The sequence below is a fragment of the Syngnathus scovelli genome, chromosome 12 (genome assembly GCF_024217435.2).
Source record: "Syngnathus scovelli strain Florida chromosome 12, RoL_Ssco_1.2, whole genome shotgun sequence".
NCBI classification, from domain to species: domain Eukaryota; kingdom Metazoa; phylum Chordata; class Actinopteri; order Syngnathiformes; family Syngnathidae; genus Syngnathus; species Syngnathus scovelli.
Genome location: NC_090858.1, coordinates 11,319,462 through 11,342,131, shown reverse-complemented (window position 1 = coordinate 11,342,131; position 22,670 = coordinate 11,319,462). Strand labels below are relative to the sequence as shown.

The following is a 22,670-nucleotide window of genomic DNA, read 5'->3' as shown; positions in this document are numbered from 1 at the left end:
TTCCCCCAAGCACAAAAGCAAAAAAGGTGACATGAATGCAGTCCGGTTGGATTGTCAATCCACACAGAGGAGAGCTGAGCAGTGTTCGCTGGGTCCCCAGGGTGCCCCCCCCACACACACACACACACCAACAACCCCCCCCCCCCCTCCCCATCCTGCCCCCCACGTCTCATCTCTGCAATGACAGAATGTATGTTTGCAGATTACAAGCTAATTGTTCACGTGGGACCCACAAGGGGAGAATGACATCACAGAGAGGTGGTGGGATTACACGATGCTAAAAAGCAGAGGATTATACACATTTTGCTTTTGGGTATGGGGGGGGGGCTCATGCAAATGAAGATTAAAGCAAAGAAAAGAGGGAGGCAGAAGGGAGAGGAGGCCTTTTGTGACTCGAGAAGGAGTGAAAGAGTTCATTTTTCGCTGCTGTTTTTGTCTTTAGGAATGACGCCTGCATGTGTGTGTGTGTGTGTGTGTGTGTGTGTGTGTGTGTGTGTGTGTGTGTGTGTGTGCCTGTGTGTGTGTGAGAGCTGGCAGATGGGATGTAAATAGGCGGGTAGCTGCGCCGGCCTTTTAAGCGCGCTACACTGAGGAGGATGTTGTCAAGGGATGCTGCTTAGCAGTGACTTGCGCTTTATTATGCTGGCTTTTCAAAGCAAATGGACTCCTCAATACTTCTTCATTCAGCCTAATTAGGAGGCCAACAACTGCGAAGGCCGCCTGGCTTACGTTCGCCGGGGGGTGGCGGCCCACAAATGTCACGCGCATGTTTAAGGCGAGCATGTAAATGAGAGCTCCTTACGGACGCCGGCATTCAGGTGAAAAGCTAAACGAGTGCAAGCGCCTATAACGATGTCACAACGGCACGTCTTCATTAGCTGGAAAAATGCAACAAAACTGCCACGACTCACGCTGCAATTACAATCAATATTTATCCAATCTCAAAAACATTTTCAAAAGCCAAGAAAATGCATCATAACCAAAAATGTGCACAAATATGTTTTGCTTTAACTGACCAATCAGAGGACAGAAAAACACTGATTTAAACGCTGACTCAAAATGCCGGCCAATCGGATGACAGCGACATCATGACCCTACTCGGCCTGCGATCTCAAACGTTGAGACGGCACGGGCCCCAAATACAAAGTTTAATGGAAAGCACATCTGCCAGTTGTCTGCTCGTCGACTGCACGTGTGTGTTTGTGTGTGTACCCGAGGGCGTAGGGAGAAAGTGACTTCACTGTGAATAAAGAGACGGCGGCTTGGAACAAAAGCAGTTGAGGGAATAACTTATTAACCAGGAGGACAGGCTGAACCGGCACGATTAAAACCGCCTGATCGTTGTGTGTGAGTTGGGGGGGGGGGGGGGGGGGGGGGGGGGGGCGGGGGGTGACAGTGCACCTGCCTCTGCCCTGGGGGAGACCTCGGGAGTAATGGGGGGGTTCTCTGCCCCCACCGTGCTCAGCTGACTAATGTTGAACCCACACGGGCCAAAACGGGCAACATATTTCCATCATAAGAGCGCCTTGCCATTGCCATTGGCGACAAGCGCTCATTTGCATGTTAATTGACACTTTTTGTCCAGGGCGGGGTCGCGGTGCTGCACTCGTCGTCGGGCTGCGACAGGAAGTGTCATAATCATAAAGCGTAACGTGACGCCACTCCCGTGTTTTTATTTATTGAATTGAAAGTCATGAAAAAATGAATTAAAATGTCAACAAGTGATGAGCTAAGCAAATAATATGCAATGTCTTGTTTATTTATAGAATAGGCAGGGTGCCATTAAACACCAGGATGCTCCTCAAAGATACCATCTGCAACATTTAAATACTTCCGAGATGTCGGCGCATCAACCACCATAAATCAGTCCAACAATAAAGATGGCAAAAAGTGCAATTTAAGTGAAAGTAACAAACTTTTTTGCACATGAGGGAGTATTGTTTGATTACAGGAACTGTCATTTTATGTACTGTATTTATTTTGTGCAAAAACAAAAAAGGGAAGAATTTAATGACATTATTTAGTTTTTTTTTTGCCATTTTATCTGTTTACATATTAAACTTATTTATAACCAATCAAGTAAAAGCGACAGTGATTTAGTTACTTAGAAAGTGACAATAGATCTAAATCATCTTTATGAAAATATTCCAATAAAATAAAATTTTTAAACCTTTATTTCGTCCCAGAAAAAAATATTCAATTTAAATGTATTTTTAATAATTAAATTTGATTAGGGCCCAACTAATAAATTAATAATAAAAACTAATAATTTCTGAATAGGCATTCAACATGAGAAACCTTTTGTGTTTTAAACTATGTTTTGAATTTTAAGTAAAAAATACTTACAAAAAATTTAGAAAACATATTTTCTGAATTAAATGTATGAATAGAAATGACTACTTTTTGGTAAGTGATCATTACAATGACTAAAAGATGGAGATAAAAAGCAGTCAAGTCATGCTCGTCGCCATGCTCAGTGTTTTCGTCGTGAGAAGCCTGCACATCAGCAGACTGTTTGTTTGTGGCTCTCAATATCGTGGGTCCGACCTTCCACTCATGGAAGTGTACCGAGCCAGACGGGAAGTGTGTGTGCGCGTGTGTGAGCGCTCCTCTCCTACAGTGACTGACAGATGGCGCTCAGCGTTGGTCGTAAACGTGCTCTGGGACTGGCGCTTGTCGGCGTGCCAGCCGGTCGCCTCAATAGTTTGGAGGCTCCCCGTCAGGGTCCGACTGCCCCGGAAACTGCTCAAAAACAACTGTCCTGCACAGTGTGTGTGTGCGTGTGCGTGTGTGTGTGTGTGTGGATCGCTGGGCACCGCATGTTTGGAATATGTCGCCAGCGATGAGTCTCTCGGGAATAATGACGGCAGGAAAACAGGCGAGGATGAATGTGGTTAAACGGTGTCATCGCATGGATGCTTTACACGTGTCATCGGAGGGAAGGGACGTGCGACTTTTATAGTTCATACAGAGCGGTTAGTGGCGCTCTAACGAAACGCAGCCTCACCTCTTGGTGTTTTGTGACTCACAAAATTGTCCTATTGCAGCGACGGGACGTTGAGATTTGCCAACTCAATTTCTTTGTGCTTGAGGACTTTGTTGTCACAACCAATCACGGCTCACCACCTTTCTGAAGCTGAGCCCTGATTGGTTGTGACCTGAGACAACTGTGATGTCATTTTCAGTCGACACCAAGTGGCAAAATGGCCACCCCCTGAGATGGATGAAAACGGGTGAATTTTGCTGCTTAACTCATATATTTAATGTTTGTAAACTAAATGTTGTTTTGACAACGATGCAATGTGATGTCTTTATCTGCGATGTCTGTTCTTGGCTTGGGAACCGAATCAGCCGCCTCCTCACGACCATGTTCACTTTGTCCTAACACTCCTCCTGCTGAGAAAGACTGTCACCCAGCGCTCTGCCAGCCTCAGAGCTGGCATGCCAACGCACGGACATGTTCACAAACACACGCAGTGGCATTGCTGTACATAATCAAATCAAATTAAATTAGGCAGGCGACGTCCCTGGGAAACAACATCAGTGAAAATTCATCGGTCTCCCAATAAATTTATGAACAACAATCACTGAAATGAAAACGTGGCTATTGAGCAGACGCAGGATTGTAAATCAACTACTTGACAACAGCTTCACTCCCAAAAGCACGTCTGCCTATACCGCTCAAACTTTTTCAGCGCTTGATTTTGGTTTTAAGTTCATTCACTGCCTAGCATAGCCTAGCCTAGCTTAGCACACACCGTGATTTTCTATTAGCCTGTTGGCCCTGGCCCACATTCAGTTGGCACGGCAGAGCACCATTAAAGGAGCTGCCAGGCAGACTCCGTCACAGTTGGTGCTTTTCATCAACGTCAACAAAACACTGACATCTTGTTGGTGGTTTTGTTGCTGCTGGAGAGCAAACTAACACGCAAAAGACGTGCGACATGCGTGCCAACAAAGGTGCGACTTCATTAGAGATGGAACTGGTTTTGGATGTATCATAGATAGATGTATTTATAGATATAAAAAGTCTACACACCCTGTTCAATTGCTAGGTTTATAACCTATACAAATGTTTTGATCAAAGGGCAACCTGTTATTTTAGTTAGGTTCTATTATTATCATTTTTAAATGATTTGCTTAGTTTTGATGCAGCAATAGCAACGTCATCTACATGCAATCATCCGAGGGCGGAACCCCCCACTCAGCAAAGATCAGCAGCAATTCTAAACGGGCATTATCACTGGATGGGAAAGCAGAAATGACAGCAGCCCCAAACCGTGTGTGCGTGCCTGCGTGTGTGTGTTTGCATTCATGTGTGTGTCCATGTGTGATCATATGGGCCAATGAAAAGTGCCCTGGCTCAGTAATGTGCGGCAGATGTTAACGTTTTGTAGGCTGCTTCATGTCCCCCCTGAGGACACCCACCCAATCACACTGGACATTGATATGATGGGCATGCATGTGTGTGTGTGTGTGTGTGTGTGTGTGTGTGTGTGTGTGTGTGTGTGTGTGTGTGCGTGTGTGTGTGTGTGTGTGTGTGTGTGTGTGTGTGTGTGTGTGTGTGTGTGTGTGTGCATGTGTGTGTGCGTGTGTGTGTGCGTGCGTGTATGAGTGTGTGTTTATGATTGGAAACATAATCAGCAACACAACTCTGACCTCAGTTTTGAAATGCTACTAAAAGAGCTGCAATAGCATGTGTGGCGTGGAATTGTTAAACATGATATAGCATAGCATAGCATAGCATAGCAAAACATAGCATAGCATAGCTCTGACTTTTTCTTCTGAGTCATCCCCATCCAACTAAAAGACTCAACAGTCCTCTCTCAACAGATCCACATATGAGTAATCCAATCCATGGTTGTCTATATTATCTGCCAAAATCTTTCAATATTTGAAACAAAAAAAGTTCATCATAGACTTTGCATAGACTGTGTGCTCTTCAATCCGTTCATTTAGTTTAGTTTAGTTTTTTTGTTTTTCAGGCCAACGGTGTACGCCCTATTATTTCTTCTGTTTCCCGCTTGCACTTCCTGGGTTGTGCATCTCCATTGAAGAAAATATTTTGTTTTAATTTTAGGAGACACTAAGAACACTGATAGTCTATTATCTAAAAAATGTGGTTGTTTTTTAGGTGACAGAAATTTTAATCAAGAGTCAGATTTAAGATGATTTAAAGAGTTTTGTAGTTGTTTTGGGGCATCTGTAGAAACATGTGGCTGGTTTTAGGTCTTTTGTAGGACATTTATAAAGATCTAGAAGGAATTATTGATGTTTTCCCAGGCACCAAACAAAGTCAAGTTTTACAAAGATTTTTGAGAGAATCTGATGATGTTTTACTGAAGGAACTTGAGCCATTTGCAATTATCGAATGGAATTGGATCTTTTTGCCTTAGCTGCCATTGAGAACATGCATTTCAAATGAGCTAAAAGCATTTTTGATTGTTTTATGAACTAAAAACCCACTACTATGGGAAAAAGTGCATCATAAACAAAGCAAAAAAAAAAAAAAAACATCGCCCCAGGATAAAGACTTTCCCTCAACATGAGGACAGCACTGTCACTTTCTGACACCCCAGCAAGAGCCGTCACTCACCCCCTTCAACACTCCCCCCGCTCATCCCCAAATTTCCCCGTCTGTCCGTCAAACCCCCAACTTCACCCTCCATCTGTGATCATGTAAGTGACGGGGGGTTGGCGGGGGCCGTTCGCAGGCTGGTCATCCCGTTAGAGGCCTATTAAGGGTCCCGCTGGGGGGCGGTCCCTATCAATACCTGCGTGTGATGGACCCGACACACACTGCTGTGGAAGGGCCTCCTGGAGGGCTGCACTCCGGTGCGGACCTCCTGTCAGACGTGGACAAAAGGCACACTTCCTCGTACCGTTGGCGCATGTCCCCTCTGGAGCACATCTGGACCGGCCCACCTGGGGACAAAGTGCCCAGGTGTCAGAGGATGTGATCTTACAAAGAATTACATCAAATTCTTTTCTGAATCATTTCAAAGAGATTTCCGGTTAACTTTGTGTCTTGTCTGTTGAAGGGACAAGAAAAGAATATATAAAGCATGAGCAAGGCGACCACGATTGTGAGTGATGTGAGTCACCCCGCTCACTCTTTGTTTGATCTTCTGCCCTCTGGGAAGAGGTACAGGAGCCTGCGCTCCCGCACCGCCAGACTCACCAACAGCTTCATTCTCCAAGCTGTTAGGATCCTGAACTCTCTTCTCCCTTCTGCGTAGTGTCCTGTACTTATTTATTGTGTTATTTGTTTATTTATTATTTATTCATCACTCTTATTTATTTATTGTTTGTGCCTTCTTGTTTTATTTTCTTGTGTTGTTTACTCATATGTACATTGTGAACTATGTCTTGTCACCGTGGGATAGTGGGAACGTAATTTCGATCTCTTTGTGTGTCTTGGCATGTGAAGATATTGACAATAAAGCAGACTTTGACTTGACTTTGAAACTAAGTTGATGGCAGCAATTGTGATTATTGTGTAATTTTTCTTATTTGATTCCCAAAATATCTGATGAACAAAATATAGGTATATATAATTTGGATACTAAACTGCAATGACTGTATTTTGAAGAACCTCATCATTAAGATCAATATCAGAGTTTTTGACAACGAAATGTGTTCCATCCCTGAGCTTTGCAAACTTTCAGAGACTTGATATCTGTCATCTCCACAGGAAGTTGAAAACAAACACGTCAGATGCGTCCATCTGTCTTGATGTTAGCAGAGAATAGAGGTCTGTTTCCTCATTAGCGGCTTATTAACAGCCGCTGCCCAGCGGAGAGCACTCTCCCTGGAGGACTTGATAAGGGGGCGGGGGGCTCAAGGTGGTGGAGGCTTTTGTCAGAGTGGAGGGGGGCTTTTGTCTCCAGCTCTGGCCTCCTAGACGAGGCCTCCTGTGCGGGCCTGCCCGGGGGACGCTGTGTTGCTGTGTTATGCGAGGGCCGCGCATGGTGGAGGGATGGCTGGAGGAGGAGATGGAAGGAAGGAAGGATGGAGAGTTGACTGGAGGTCATTCGTCAAAGCGCCTGTCAATTCAGCCACCTCCTGCCGGGAGGCCCGCCGAGAAGGGCGAGCACAGGTATATTCAAAAGCATCTATAGCGGTCTTTGTCCACTTGTAAACTGACTTTTCTTTTTTTTTTTTAAAATTCAATAGTTGTTCCGGCTCCAGTACCTGCATGTAGATGTTAGGACTTTTTCAGATTCTTCAGATTTCTGAAATCAGATTTCTGCATACATTTGTCACTTTTGTGACGCTACCCCTCACAACTGCTCTGTATTAACTATAAAATAAAAATAGAGAAAAACAGCACCATCTGGCCATAATGCTGGACTGTGCCCTTATTATGGTTCATGTTCACGCGGACATAATTGGCACAGCGTCTGACGTTTTCCTGTGACCATAAAGTGGAAAAAATGTAAGAATGTGTCGACAGCTTTAATTGTACTGGCGGACTGTGAAATCAAATAGTCCCCTGTTGCCTATTAGCAGTCCACAAAAGTCACGGGCGCGAGCTGCTATTTCTTCTCATCGGATGAACACATCTGTTCCGGACACCGACGTTGTGCCAAGCGACGAGTTTTGACCCGTGTTGGCCCTCACGTGTCTCCTGGTATTTGTTGCCGTTGTTGAAAAAAAAAACAGTTTTCGCAGCTCAGGCCATCTGTCAGGCCCGCCGATGAAGAAAGGCAATACGCGTGGACGTAACATGCTTGTGTCCGGCTCATTATGTACCATGCAGGTATTTACAGTACCAGTTGGCTCTGGCAACAGTATTTTGCTCAGTTTGTTAGCAGTATTGCACTAGCTGATGTAAGAATCCCCCACAGCCTGGCATTGTCTTGGCCTTGGCGGAGGTCTGCCCCACACTCCATGCTTTTTCTCTCCCTTGCCCCCCCCCCACTTCCCGCAAGCAGCCTGCTTTGCACGCCACCCCGGCTTGAAGCGCGTGACCAATGGGCGTGATTAATAATTCTAATCATTGGCAAACGTGCCAGCTGCTCTGTGGCAATGGGCACGTCTGATTTATGGTTGTGTAAACGCAAACAGTCATTGTCCATATTCACATAAGAAAGGGAAAGTGGAAAGGGGGGGGTCCACGGTGGCTTTGGACGCCCGCCCTGCAAATATGATTTTATCTTCCAAAGTCATTGTCCCGCCTCCCTCAAGGCCATTTGTCTGCGGTCGGGTCACACGGTGCTCACCTAGTTGCGTTTTGATCTCGGCGGACTTCAAAGCTGTCTGGGGCCACGGGAGTTCGGGGGCGGGACATTGTGCATGCAGAAGGCCCCATTGTAGTGATGAGGTGCACGTCCACAAAGCTGGAGCAGAAGAAGAAGTCATCAATTAGCCGCATGATTCGGAGCCATTAGCGAGCTGGAACGCGAGCGGTGGCCTGTCGCTAGCTAAACAGCTCAACTTTGTGCTAGCTGAGCGAGCGCAGATGTGACCGACAGTAGCAGACTCCACATTAGCTCGCTCATTAATCACCATCAAGTGTTTGGCTTTGCGCATGTCGACGCTACGGAGAGCAGAGTAGTTGTGACAGCTACTGGCCGCCAACCTGTCCACAGCCTAATCTCATTACGCTCCTCCCGGCGTCCGGGAGTGAAGCAGACGAGGCGTTCAAGCGTATCATGGATGGCTAAATCGTCCGGACGAAACCTTGCAGGTTGCTTTTGAAAGCGTGGGTGGAAATGCGTCGACGTAAGAGTGCTTGGAATACTGCTCAACTTTTAGGTGCCGTTGGACTTCTGTTTGGGCCACTAGTTTTCCAACGACCAAACAGTTGGGGTTCCAAGGTTGTCCAACTGGCAAGTTGTGGAGGGTTCATGGGGGGTTCTGGATTGTTATATTTTCTTGCAATACGAGGTCAAATGGGGAGTCATCGACCGGGTGTATGACACCTGTGCGCCGGTCATCCTTGGGCCTGTCCCGCTCTGTCTGCGTTGTACCTGTCAGGCTGGTGCAGATGGGCTCCGGCTCCCCTAGGTACCGCCACTAAACAGCCGTCATTAATCACCGCATAAAGCCTCCCCAGCGGGAGATGCCCCAGGTTAGAGCACATCAAGAAATAAATTGGTTGAAAAATGGCTCTGAACGAACGCGGCATCCCTCGGGAGGGGCTGCGAGGGAAAGGAGGGGGAGTCATTTGTCAGCTGCTTAAGCGACAGCGTCACTCTCGCCCGCCTTGACAAGCTCAGATGTTTGCTTTCGGATTTCAGCACATTCATCTTCTTTGTGTGTGTGTGTGTGTGTGTGTGTTGGGGTGGTCAGAGAGGAAAAGAAAAGAAACAAATCAACAGTTCAGATATTCTACACTAATATGTCAAATAAGAATGTAACTGCACATCCTAGTCAAACTTTGTTGCTAACCAAATCCGCAGCACTTAAACAGGTGAGACCAAGAAAACAGACATCAGCATCATCAAATCGCTGATTAGAATTTAGAACAATCTTCCACTCTAACAAAGGCCTTTTCACCTACATTTCTCAGAAACATGGAATCGATTTTACTTTCACTTCAATCACCACGTGCTCCACTCATGCTGTCAATAAAGACTGCGACATAAAAACAGAGTAAGTGGATGGCAGCCAAGATGGAGGTCAAGGACAGGCGCTGGTCCGTCCGCACCTGTCCAGCTCTTGCTGTTGCTCTTCTGTCTCCTGTCCACCTGGATGATTAATGACCAAACTGGTCAGAGCTGCTCTATTCACCCCGGGGCACCTGAAGGCTCCTCAAAGAGCCGTCAATATCAAACGCTAGACTGGTGAGAGCTTCACGACGTGACAAGATATTACAACTATATATTATTTCTTATTACATATCTCGGCGGCTCGGTGGCGCACTGGGTAGCATGTCCGCCTTACAGTTAGGAGGATGCGGGTTCGATTCCACCTCCGGCCCTCCCTGTGTGGAGTTTGCATGTTCTCCCCGGGCCCGCGTGGGTTTTCTCCGGGCACTCCGGCTTCCTCCCACATTCCAAAAACATGCTTGGTAGGCCGATTGAAAACTCCAAATTGTTCCTAGGTGTGAGTGCGAATGGTTGTCTGTCTCTGTGTGCCCTGCGATTGGCTGGCAACCGGTTCAGGGTGTCCCCCGCCTACTGCCCGATGACGGCTGGGATAGGCTCCAGCACGCCCGCGACCCCCGTGGGGACTAAGCGTTTCAGAAAATGGATGGATGGATGGATTACATATCTCTGCTTTGTCTGTTCTGTGGCTCAATGTTGGAAGAAGCAGGCCAGGCCAGCATCACCTGTTGCTATGCAACTTGCGGCAGAATTCAGAATGAACTAATCCCATCTAAACTCTCATTCAATGTGAGTCAGTACAGACCTGCCACCATTTAAAGTGCCTCTGAATAACTGCAAATAAAGTTCAGCTGTTCTTGTAGGCTTTTCCCACATTATTTTACCCTCTAGTAGAAACCGGAAAATTTTTGTGCCGCAGCTGACAGTTATTCTGATCCATTGGTAGGTTTTTTTTTTGTGCCAGTTGTTAGAAGACAGCCTGATTAAAACATAAATGTGCAATGAATAGAGCTTAATATCACCCAAATCAGCATTCTAGTGAATGTGCGTAGCATAAATCTCCGCATCATGATGGTCTGGATCAGTGTGACATGCCAGCCAAAGGCCAGCGATGTCACCAGGTTAAGCGCCTCCATTCTTCTTCTTCTAACATGGGCAGAACGCGGGGTGTCACGGGGGCGAGATGGCAGCACAATGGAGGTGATCTCTCTGATCTTTTGTGCTGGCCGCCATTATTAATGTTCATCTCAGAGAGAAGCCGTGGCCTCTGCCTCTCTGTCATTTTAGCCCCGGCTGGACTCCTCCCGTCCCGACACGACTTCACAGGCTGTCTCAGAGATAAAAAAAATGCCTACAAAGATAGCGTATCTCACCAAAAAACGCAAAAAGGATGGGAATAGACAGATGTAAAGTTGAAATCTTGATTGAGAAGCAAGATAGAATTTTTGAAGTCAGATAAAAAATATTTGAAGCTCAAAATCAGCAGCTGGCGTTACAACTGTTCAAGTAAGTTGCATTTTGTCACAGTTGTTCACATTAGCAAATGCAGCATTTTTCTTCTGCTAGTTATTTACTTTTGCACTAAAAGACTTTTTTTCCCTAAGTACTTAAACAACCAAGGTAAAAAACACCCAACATTTATTGAACAATATAACTCAAACTATATAATATAATATAATATAATATAATATAATATAATATAATATAATATAATATAATAAACACACACAAAGAAAAAAAACTACTTTTCAGTGTGGTGGCCGGATTCCCGCCCATCCCTGCTCGCTCTTTGTCGAGGAATACTTTGAAGGTGTGTCGCATCATTTATCAGGCCTTCTGTGAGCTGCCCGTGCCTTGCTGTGCGACGCTTTGAGGGCTTATCCCGCCTTCACAGCGCTCTCGCGGTAATGATTAACTCTCAGGGGTTGTCTGACGCTCCTCCGAGTGTCGCTCGGAGGAGGTCAGCCACTGTCACCAAACTTGCTTTGGTTTTGATTCTATTCATGTCGTAAAGTTGCCTTGCAGAGAGAAAACATGGCCGACGTGCTAACCGTTAGCAAGGGTTTTTAGGAAAAATTAGGCTTACATTCAACCTCTTCAGTTCTCATTTTAAAATCTTAATTATTAGATGCTGTCGCCCACTGATATTCTCTCCATTCAAACTGATTTGAGCGTTTTGAGTCAAGTGCTGACAAACAATGACTGAAGGACACAAGTAGCACATTGTGTGCGCGACGCCTAACTTCACTTTCTCCCCTTTGTGCTCGAAGCACTTAAACATCGGGCAAGATTTAAGACCTGATTTTTTTTTTTTTTAGTTGATGTCCATTTTTTTGAGTTCAAGTTTATCACCGTGCGCAAAGAAAAGCGAGTGAGTGTTGGCTTTAAACGCGCTCATTGTGTTGATTTTACACCTTTTGGACGGGGCGTCAATAAATCCAGCGGGAACAAGTGCTGTTGTGAGCCTGAAGTTCAGGGCTGGGCCAGCCCGAGCGCCGTGTCGCTCCGTCTTGTCAATTCCAGCCACGGAACTTTGTGAAACTTTGTGCTGCTCATTGAGCGCGGCGGCACTTGAACCATGTTCAACCCTCCCGTGTCAGACCACCCACCGGTCCGTCGCACAAATATGATCTAGAGGCGATTTACGCCGTGGCGGCGGCAGCATAAATTAGCTCCTCTCGGAGGTGCCGCCGGCTTTTATGGAGAGAACGTCCTCATCCGCAACTTCCCAGGAAGGAAGAAGACTTTTTTTTCCCAGCTTACTTCTCACACGCAGGGGGGCAAGAGCAGAGGCTGTCAAACTTTTGGAACGCTGCCTTTTATGGTTTCACCTCAAGTCATATTTCAAGCCACCAGCACTGAAACAAATAAAAATAAATAATAGCCTCGTTCACGTAAAAATCAATCTGGTCCTGCAGTTTGATGACACGTAAAGATTTTGGGAGAAAAACAAAACATGAAAGTAAGAAGACGTGTCCGTCAGTCAGAAGACGACGACCAAGAATATGGAACAACAGTTTGGAGGACACAAGCGTCATTAGAAATAACAAAACAAAGTGCATGATCATCATCCACCCTCAGCATTATTGTGAAAAATGTAAATCTTACTACCAGGGGTCAAAAGGTCAAAGGATTCACCACTCAAGAATTGGACATGGCATCTGTCGAGTCGCTGGAAAGAATCAGTTCACATCGGTTAAAATCCATCAAGCAGAAATTGACCAGAAATTTATATTTATTTTTTTTAATCAGATGTGGTCTTTTTCATCCCTCAAATTGAGCATTGATTTCAAGTAGATACCCCAACTTCAAGCGTCATCCCGTTGTAGTTTTCCGAAATGTCCAACTTTCTCGAATGCGGCGTGAGCACAAGAGCGCCAGCGTAAATCAGAGCGCCCCCCCCCCCCTCCCCTTTCTGCAGACGAAAGAGGCCGAGAAGTGGCTTGTCCGTCAAGCCGGTCGTCATGCTCCTCACGCAACAGTGCAGGAATGTTGTTTTATTTGTCCTGAGCTGAAGAGGAGACTTGGACTGGCTGTAATGGCGGGACAATGAGAGGCGGGCAGAGCGGCCTTTTTTAGGCCCTTTCTTGTTTCCAAAACAGGCTGGGACATTGTTGTCCTTTCTGCTAATTAAGCTGTTAGAGAGAGGGGCTGGTCTGACAGGGTCCTGCTTGGCAGGGAGGCAAAGAGTCAATGGGCCCCCAAACTCAACGGCAGACATTTATGGGCGTCCCCGGAGACATTGTTTCCCCCCGCCGAGGAGCTTTTCATGCCGTCCGCCTCTGTCTCGCTGAGCCGGACAATGAGAAGAATGCCGCTCGCAGAGCCGGGAGACGCGCACAAAGAGGCCGCCCTGTACCACGGGGATTTCACGCCGCTGGGACAAACCCGGGCGCTGCCAAGATTGTAGGGATGGGACTTGACACTAACTCAAGCTACTGCACACCTGGGGTTGGCGCGTGGGGGGGGGCAACACTGTGCTTTGTGACAATAGCAAATGATAAAACAGTAAAAGTATCACATTCATGGAGTGTCTTTTTCTTGTCCTCTTTGGGCTGCATCAATTTCAGGAGGCCTCAGTTCTGCCTGCCTGACATTTTGCAGCACAACGTGGTACCACATTGAAGGCGCCATCACAAATCTGCAATTTAGCAATGCTGAGCTGAAACGGAGCACATGTTGGAGGAGGTGTGTGTGTGTGTGTGTGTGTGTGTTGTGTCTGCTCCATGTGATGGTCATCCAAGCGTCTCAGTATGTCTTCTTGGATCTCACTTGAAGCCAAGAAGAATTTGTAATCTTGCTGCAAAGTTTTTTTTTTTTTTTGCGCTGGCTGCAATCACCACCTGTTCACTGTCTCCTTGTTGTCATGTAAAGCGTCGACTCAACAGCAGCAGCCCAATTATACAGCAATTTACGCGTTTGTCAAACGGCCGCCGCTTACTCGGGGCAGCCATATTGGCGAGGTCAGGCGCAGCATCTGATCGGGCGGCTTTACGACACGGCGGCCCGTCCCTCGCTCAGATGAGGCGAGGAATTGCCCCCAAAAAAGAAGGAGGGAAGGCGGTAGGAGGAATAAAAGAAAGATGACAACTTTGTTGTGCCGAACGGTTTGGCTGGGCCGCCGAGTCCGGCTGCTCGGCGGAGCGCGGCAGCATGTGTTTCAGGGATTGTTCTGGAAGGGGGAGTGCGGAAACAGCAGGGAGCAGAAGACAAACAGGCAATTCGTGACTCATTAAATGCGGCGACGGCGGCCAGCACCGTGGAGGGGTGCGAGGACCCCCGTTCCAATTGGGCGATAAAACTCCACCCCCCCTTCTGTACCAGCTGGGGCGGGCATCTGTCAGCCGCACGCCGCGCCGCGCCATGTCGCCGATTACAAGCAACAAGGCCGACCTGGGCGGACGGCGGACGCCATTTCTAAATAGCCCACACTTATGTAACATGCTCAGCCGGGACCCGCAGGTCCACTGAGGACCTCAACGAGAGCCCGCCTTCGATCGGGTTTTGCTGAACGGAGGCTGTGTGAATCAGTCAACTTCTGACCTGATTTTGCCGCATGTGGCAACATATCGATGCCTTGAAATATTAGTATTACTTTGAAAACATGCTGCGGGCCAGCCAAAAATGGGTGGCGGGCAGCAAATGGCCCGCAGGCCGTAGTTTGAACACCAGCGAACCAAACCCTCCGTCGCTTGGAAAAGCTGTACATCAGCACAAGAAGTTTTGTAACGAGAGAAAAGTTTGCTCTCGGCGGACTTTAACGATGAACTAGCGGCCTAATTAAAGGGGCGGGTGCAGACATAGGCATGAAATATGAATAAGCCGCCCACAGCTCAGCGCTCGGCGAGACGGCCCTTTGCCTGTGAATGATTAATAAGAAAGGCGCTAAACACGCGAAAACCAAGACGGAATCCTGCCAATGGGGGCGCGAAACTGCCGGCGAAGGGACGCCATTAACGGGGCGCTTGGATTGGGAGTTGGGCGGCGCGACAGACGAGGCGTGGCGGCTCCTCGTAATTCTGACTGGAGCAGACGTTACGGCTCCCCGCGCGCGGATCTGCCGAATATGAAAACATCAGCATATGGCCGCCGACAGCGCCGAGGCTAAAGAGTCAATTTCCCTCAAGCAACATTGTGACGGGGTGACATTCGCATCCGTACTGCCCCCTCGGCCCAGCTGAGAGACGGAACGAGACGGAGGTGCGGAGGAAGAGCAGATGGTGAAGATGCGTGCCGGAAAAGGAAGCCCATTGGGCGCCTCCTTTTTTCCGCGGCTGGCGGGTCACGGCTTCGACAAAGAATTTCACACGGCGAGCGAGAAGGCGAAATCTGTCCGTTGGCTGCCAAAATCTTTGCGACTGGGCTCGGGTCCTGGGAGCGCCCTTAGAAAAGCCGCTGTTCAACACCCGTCAATTGGAGCGTTTACGGCCTTGCTTAAAATGAGCACTTTCTGGCCGCGCTGCATGTGCGGCAGATGGCGCACAATATGGCACACCTACGCGTGCACAGATGTGGCACAGCGCATAACACGAGCCGGGAGAGGACGGCGAAGCTCGCCAACATCTGGACCTGTGGCAACCTTCACCGTTAGCTGACTTTAAAGGCCTGCTCCCGCACTCGTTATTTGGTTGTCAGGCCCGCGTTGACGTGTTAAAGGGGACGTGTGATGGAAAATTAACTTTTTAATGAGGCACTCACAGTTCTGAGGTTCAGGGTTTGACTCGGGCCGTCCTTCCCGTGTGGAGCAGGCGTGCTCTGCCAAAGCTTGGGCTGAATTTTACAGAAGCCTGACGTTGGCCCACCAGAAAAGAAAAATTCTCAGTCAGGTTATAATGTGATCAATTTCATGTAGGTTTTCAATTCAAGAAATTAGATAATTCACTCCACAATGTTTGGTCATGTTGCCTCGGTTCTTTTAAGTTCCACGTCACGTAATTCCAACAACAGACTTTCTGTCAACAAAAACTCGCCTCTTCCGTTGGCTCGTTTGATGCCGAGATCCCACATCCTTATCTGTCATTCAGAACGGCCAAGATGCCACCTGAAGAAGTCCCCCCTCCCCCGGTGAGACCTGTCAATCACCCGCTCCACGGAGAGGAGGAGCCGAGTCCCGGCCCGACATGGGCCTGTCATGGCCGGCTGCACAGGGGAACGTTCCCACCGCTCCCGTTCTGGGACAGGCTGGGCCTGCTGTGAGAAAATACGGAGATGGCAGGTCAAAAAAAAGAAGACAACCAAAACTAAGACAAAGTCAGGGTTCGCTAACATGACCATTGCAAATATTGCAGTCAGGAAGTCACATCGAGTTTCGGTTCTCAACATACCACTGCGAGGCTTTCAAGTCGGACTCAAACTGAAATGTTTCTAATTTGCCACTGTCCTCAAAAGCAGCAGAAGGTAGATTAGAGGTGGCGGCTAATTTGCAAAAGTTTGCCACAGCAGTTAAATGGCCGTAAGGAAATGTGGAACGACGCCATTTAGCGTGATTTCAAAAAACAGATTCAACTATGATTAAGCCATTCTGCGTCTCCCTCCTGCCAAGGCTGAGATGGAAAAATTTTCTCGAATGCAGCGGCAAGTTTGTCTCGATAGTATTCAAAAAAATTTAATCACACATAGGAGCTGCAGCGCAATTAGACAATCACGGCACAATTCCACAGCAGAGCAAACATCGGCTAATTAGCCAACGTGCATTTTGCGCTCCTTCATGTTGAAAAAGAACATTGATGGGACTGCAGCACAAGGTAGAATTAAATATTAATAACTGCCTGCAACATTCTGTACATATCAGGACAAAGGGTAATGAAACATACAATTTGCCACAATCAATTAGTTGCACACAGAACCTTCAATATGTAACCTGTCTTTTTTTCCTAAATGTAAATGTGAGCATAATCCCACACTAGCGTCCGCATATCCGAGCGGCAGGGGAGGGAAACTCCCCGACTCGGCGCTGCGGTCTCTTTGAATAATTAGTGATGTGTGTCAATATTGCGGGCCCATAGTAACCATATGGTGGGTGCGGGCAGACAGCCCATTGTCGGGAGCTGTGAAATATTGTGTATCCCTGCGAGGGCTGGAGCCAGCGGAGGCAGGAAGTGTTGTCGGGACTGACAGGGACATTGTGCGACTGAATGGGCCGGCCCTCGGTGGCAGGCAGCACCGCGGACCCAGACAGAAAGTCTTGACCCTGGCGAGAAAGGGCTGATTAGGCATGGTGCTCCGGCGGGGGGGCGTGGGGCTCGCCTTCATCTGCCCCCCTCCCAGCGCCACTCTCTTCCACCCTGCTCACTGGCACGCAACAAGGCCCACTTAACTCTGCCTTTTGACTGCAGGCATAAAAACACTCATATATTCATGTCAGCCAGCGCAGTTAGCCCTCTTTTTTTTTTTTTTTTTACCCAAATATTTCTACAATAGTAGAGCGAAGTCAGTAGACTTGCCACCAAACGCCTCTCCAGTCAGGATGGAGCAAAGTCGATCTCCCCACTCACGCTCACAGTCTTGATCAAAGCTAAAAGCGCTAATTAAAAGTGCTGTCTCGAGCACAGATTGGAAATGATGCTCTAACGGCCGTCACATGGCCGCCACATAATCAGACGCCGAGCCATCGGTTCAGAGGTAATGGACGCCGGCCAACATTAGCCGGCGACATTAGCAAGCTGCGCCGCGCTGCGAATATCCAACTCGGCAAACATTTAAATGCTGCAGAACTCTTAAAATGCTAATTGGCGTATTTGCGGACACTAAAGAAAAGTTAGCCACCATATTTCCGCAAATTGTACCCCTCTATTTACTCGACTGCAGATGGGAGGGGCCGCTTATGTTGTCCATTTTTGGAATAATAATAAACAATAGTACCGGTATGTTACAGTTTATGTCAAGTGAATGTGGAGTTCAAATCAAGAAAATAAAAATGGCTATTACACAGCAAAACAACAAATGTTGTTGTAATTACATTTCACAGTCTTTGTTTTACTCAAACATTGCAGAGTATAGGTTTCAAACATGGAGTCATTGGGGAGAAATCACAGCTCAGAGTCGAATTTGCGATGACATAACATAAACGTGGCAACTGCACGAAATTCTTGTTCCGATTTCGCTGGCTTTGGGTCGTCTCCCGCCCGCCGTCATCCTCAACACCCCCCCGGCCCCTGCCAATTACCTCACCGTCAGTCTGTCACACAATAAAGGCGCGCTCAATTGATGCCCGTCCCGCCTTTATCCCCTTGATAAAGCACAACAATTAAGGCTCATGTCTCTTTACTCAGGCCCCTTTGATGGCCCACAAAAAAGGGAAGCCAAGAGAGACGCCGGTCACGCTCACGTTGCAAGATGGCGTGGTAGAATATGAGCACACGGAGAGAAAAACGGCACAGAAACTTCTCAATATACACAATGACCATTTTAGTGCATGTTGTCACACCAGCTGAGAGTTTATGAAGAAAATGAATGGCTGGCTAAGAGTGCTTCTTCTCGAAATGAAATACCAAAATTAGAAAAGAAATAATAAAATAATGGGGAATATGCATTTAACATTAAATAACAATGCAACATTTATAATTTTCATTAAATGCAATGTTAATATGAGACGATCAAGAGGTCAAACTGTTCAATTAAAAATCAATACTAATATCAAAATCACTATTAACCCCTAAAAGGAAGTCACTTGAAATGAAGAAATAAGTTGAAATAAATTAAATATACGCAAGGTAATGTATCATTTTGTAGACGTAATAATGAAATGTTTATTATTGAAATGCTAAACGCTGCTTCACCATGTTTCGTTTGCACTCCGGGTTAAATGTTTGACTCCAAATGTTTGCAGTCAGTTATATGTCTTTGCTTTAACACTAATGTGACACATACAACTCTACATTGCATGAAATGAAATACGCAAGCTCCCAACTTATCCAGTTGAAGGACTTTCTGGAAAGGTGCTGTCAGCTCTTCTGGAGCTTGAGTGATTTTTCAACTTTGACCTCAACTTGCACACAAACACGCCCCTTCGTTTTCGCCACTCATTCACAAGCTATCCACCCTAAATTGATGGACGGCGATCGCCACGGCAACGGCATTAAACGGTGGCCAAAGCAGAAACAGAGGGTTGAAGCCTGGTTAAGGGCCGCCTGTTTACAGACAATAGCGCGTCACACGAGGTGTGAAAGTGTACGGAAAACAAAAGATGGGAGTGAGTAGGAGGGAGACCATTTTGCATGTTTGGAAAGAAGCGGGAAAGTGAAAAGTGATTTCAATCTTGTGGCGGAATTAAAAAGTCTGGCTAATTACAGAGCAAAAAAGAAGAAAAACAAGATTTAAAAAATCTCAGCAGGATGCCGATGACAAAACGCAACTCTCGCTTAGTGAGTTATTTGAGCAGCTGTGTGCTGCGAAACCAAGAAAAATAAACAAAACTTGGAAGCACCTGATAGACGCATATTTTCTCATACTTCTTAGATCAGTCAATTATATATTTTATTCTCATTAAGCAAAACAACTGCACAAAATATGAATTGAATAGTTAGTTACAAAGTTTTTCATACATTATTTGCCAATGAATCAATACTTGGGTAAAATAGTGACAAGGTCACAAATGGAACTGAAAACGTTAAAAAAACTATGATTGAAAACATCAAGACATGAGGCCTAAATGAGGACCCACAAAACATAACTAACCACCCACATACCGATCTAGGTAACCATCTAGTGGAGTATTGCTCGTTTGGTTCGACATGGTTCTTCTGGTGTGCCAGCATCGCCGCATGCAGTCCAGTTACCTGGGAGTGCACGCCTTGCCACTCGGCTATGTTGCCGCAAACAAAAAGTGCTGACAGCAAAAGTGTGGAGAGAGTGATGAGACCCCCCGCTGCCGTGCTTTTCTGGCTGCCCGGGAGCCCCCGGAGGCCTGCATGGCTTACTCACAGAAGACAAACGCTGCTCAGACTATTTGTATTTTTTTTAGGACCTAAACAAATAATTGTAATTCATTGAAATACTTTATTTTAATGCTTTGAGAGCATCACTTCTGTCAGTTATTTTGATTTGAGTGGCATCAGATCCTTTAAAAGTAGCAGACGCATTATGTTTTTTTTTATAGTTATGAAGCAGGAGTGAGCAAATTCTTGTGCTCAAGGGTCAACTTTGATTTCTAAAAGAAATGGCTAGGTCATAGGTTTAAAAGAAAAAAGGTTTCAATTGTAGTCTGTGCTGCCATCATGTGGTAGCATTGAAAATTTACTTGCCACGTACGGATTAAATGCATTTAAGTCTTGAGCCGCTAGGAGGAGCCCACCAACCACAACTAGAATGAAAACTAAAGTGAAGCTGCGGATTTTCTGTTTTATTTTTTTTGTCGAAATTGGCTAATACAAAAACACTGCTTTGGGAATTTCTCTGCAAATTCTTTACCCAACTTCCGCTGTATGAAAAGTTACAAAAGCCCTCTGGCCCCATCAAAAAACACTAAATTAATCCTCTGATTGTTATAAACTGACTGAAATAGCGTTGAAGTCTACTCGGGGAGTGGCGCAAAATGCTGCCATGTTCATCTTTTAATGTAAACCTCCAAATGGGTTTCTAAATGTCAATTATAATCCCTGGATGGGGGCAGCTATGCGGGGGATGTCCCGGTCATGGTGCGACCTGTCGCACCATGGCAGCCAAGTCTCAAAAGAGAGTCGTGTGAGCCTCGGGTTATTTCAGGACGTGTGGCTTTCAACCTCTTTATCGGTGTTTGTCCACCACTTGTCCTTGTCTTGCTCCTCTTTGCTGTGTCAATATATCATGTTGATTTGTGTCTATGTATATCAGGTGAAAGTGGAGTTTGAGAGGCGATGCCAAAATTGACATAACACACACACACACACACACACACACACGCACGCACACACACACACACACATACACAACATTGTGGAGTGGCGACGGGAAAGAGTCATAAAGGCCCAATCAGACGTCAGAGTTGAAGTCTCAATCATGAACTGACATTATTACGACATTGTGGAGCAATCATGTCAAAGCAAAGTCTACAGTGTGGTGTGCAGAACATAAACAAAAACACAAACACTATTATGAGTGATGACAGATTCACGTGACTGTGACACGTGATTGGGTCGCCGCAATGTTGTGCGCATGTAAATGTCAGAAGACAGATGTGTCGGCGATCGCTCCACAATATTGTTTGTGTCTTTGATTTAGACTTTTGCGATGGCTCCACAATGTCGTGTGTCCATGAGAATGTTCTGTTAACTTGACTAAACGATGTACTCTCACTCAAGCGCCGCACAGCAGCGGAACTTTCAAACAAAAGGACCTGCTTTGACATATGACCCATTAGAGACAGATGCCCACCCCCAACTCCCATGTCAGATTCCAGTCAGGTTGGCCCTCTGCAGCCGAGAGGAACTTGTCAAAGGATTAGGAGACCTCCAAGATACGCCGCCTTCCTATTTCTGCTCCGAGCAGATTGTCTTTCCCTCGTGTCGGCAAACAGCTGGGCAAACACTCCAAGTGACTTTATCAAATGAGGTGAAGAGCAGGTTTTATGGCTTGCTTTGCTTTAGCATTTAGCCTTCCTGAATGCAGGTGAAATGCCATAAAAGCTCAATGTGTGTTCAAACAGAAGATAGGTCTTATCTTCACCGCGAGCATGGCTCTTATTTGCATGTTAGTGTCGCCACCATAAAAGTTTTAACTGTACAAACAATGAGAGAAGGATCCGTTTAAGGTGGCCAACCACTGTATAAAACACACACACATTAGCATTAACCAAAACACTCACAAAAGCTGGAACAATTAGGTGATGCTGAGTGGCTTACCTGGTAAAGGTGCACATTTTCAAGGTGGTCCTCCTGTGTCGAAGCCCCTGCAATACACATGAATATATGTAACTATGACTGGCATTCAGGTGTTAATATCTTTAAAAAAATGTCATCGCAACATGACATGCTCTTATCATTCCATCCATTCACTGTAGCGCAATAATCATTTTGACAATGAAGCCAAGCCCAGCTGACAGGTGACATTACATTTTTAAGACAGGGGCGTCACACCAAAATCTGGGCTCCAATAATGAATGAAGATGAAGCACCCACATAAATGTAGTAGCCAGAGTTTCGACTTACAACTCAGAACTGTGAGAGATGTGCTAACCTCCAGGGCAAGCTGCCACAGAATTTTCAACTCTTCTTCTAAGACCTGACATGGTGCAGTCAAGAGCCGTTTTTAGGCTATCATGAGTTTTAATTGGTCAAAAGGATATTGCTTGAGGCGGCTCGGTGGCGCACTGGGTAGCACGTCCGCCTCACAGTTAGGAGGGTGCGGGTTCGATTCCACCTCCGGCCCTCCCTGTGTGGAGTTTGCATGTTCTCCCCGGGCCCGCGTGGGTTTTCTCCGGGCACTCCGGTTTCCTCCCACATTCCAAAAACATGCTTGGTAGGCCGATTGATCACTCCAAATTGTCCCTAGGTGTGAGTGTGAGTGCGATTGGTTGTCTGTCTCTGTGTGCCCTGCGATTGGCTGGCAACCAGTTCAGGGTGTCCCCCGCCTACTGCCCGATGACGGCTGGGATAGGCTCCAGCACGCCCGCGACCCCCGTGGGGACTAAGCGGTTCAGAA

The 22,670-nt window shown here is 46.7% G+C and overlaps 1 long non-coding RNA gene across 1 annotated transcript; it reads right to left on the bottom strand.

Annotated features, from left to right (window-relative positions):
* Positions 1 to 1,722: 1,722 nt before the first annotated feature.
* LOC125978960 (uncharacterized) lies at positions 1,723 to 22,316 on the bottom strand. Its single transcript, XR_007485172.2, has 6 exons — positions 22,178 to 22,316; positions 21,872 to 21,918; positions 16,025 to 16,244; positions 15,753 to 15,841; positions 8,226 to 8,342; positions 1,723 to 5,925 (listed from the first exon to the last, which is right to left on the bottom strand). It is a non-coding gene; the product is annotated as an uncharacterized lncRNA (long non-coding RNA).
* Between the last annotated feature and the right edge of the window lie 354 nt (positions 22,317 to 22,670).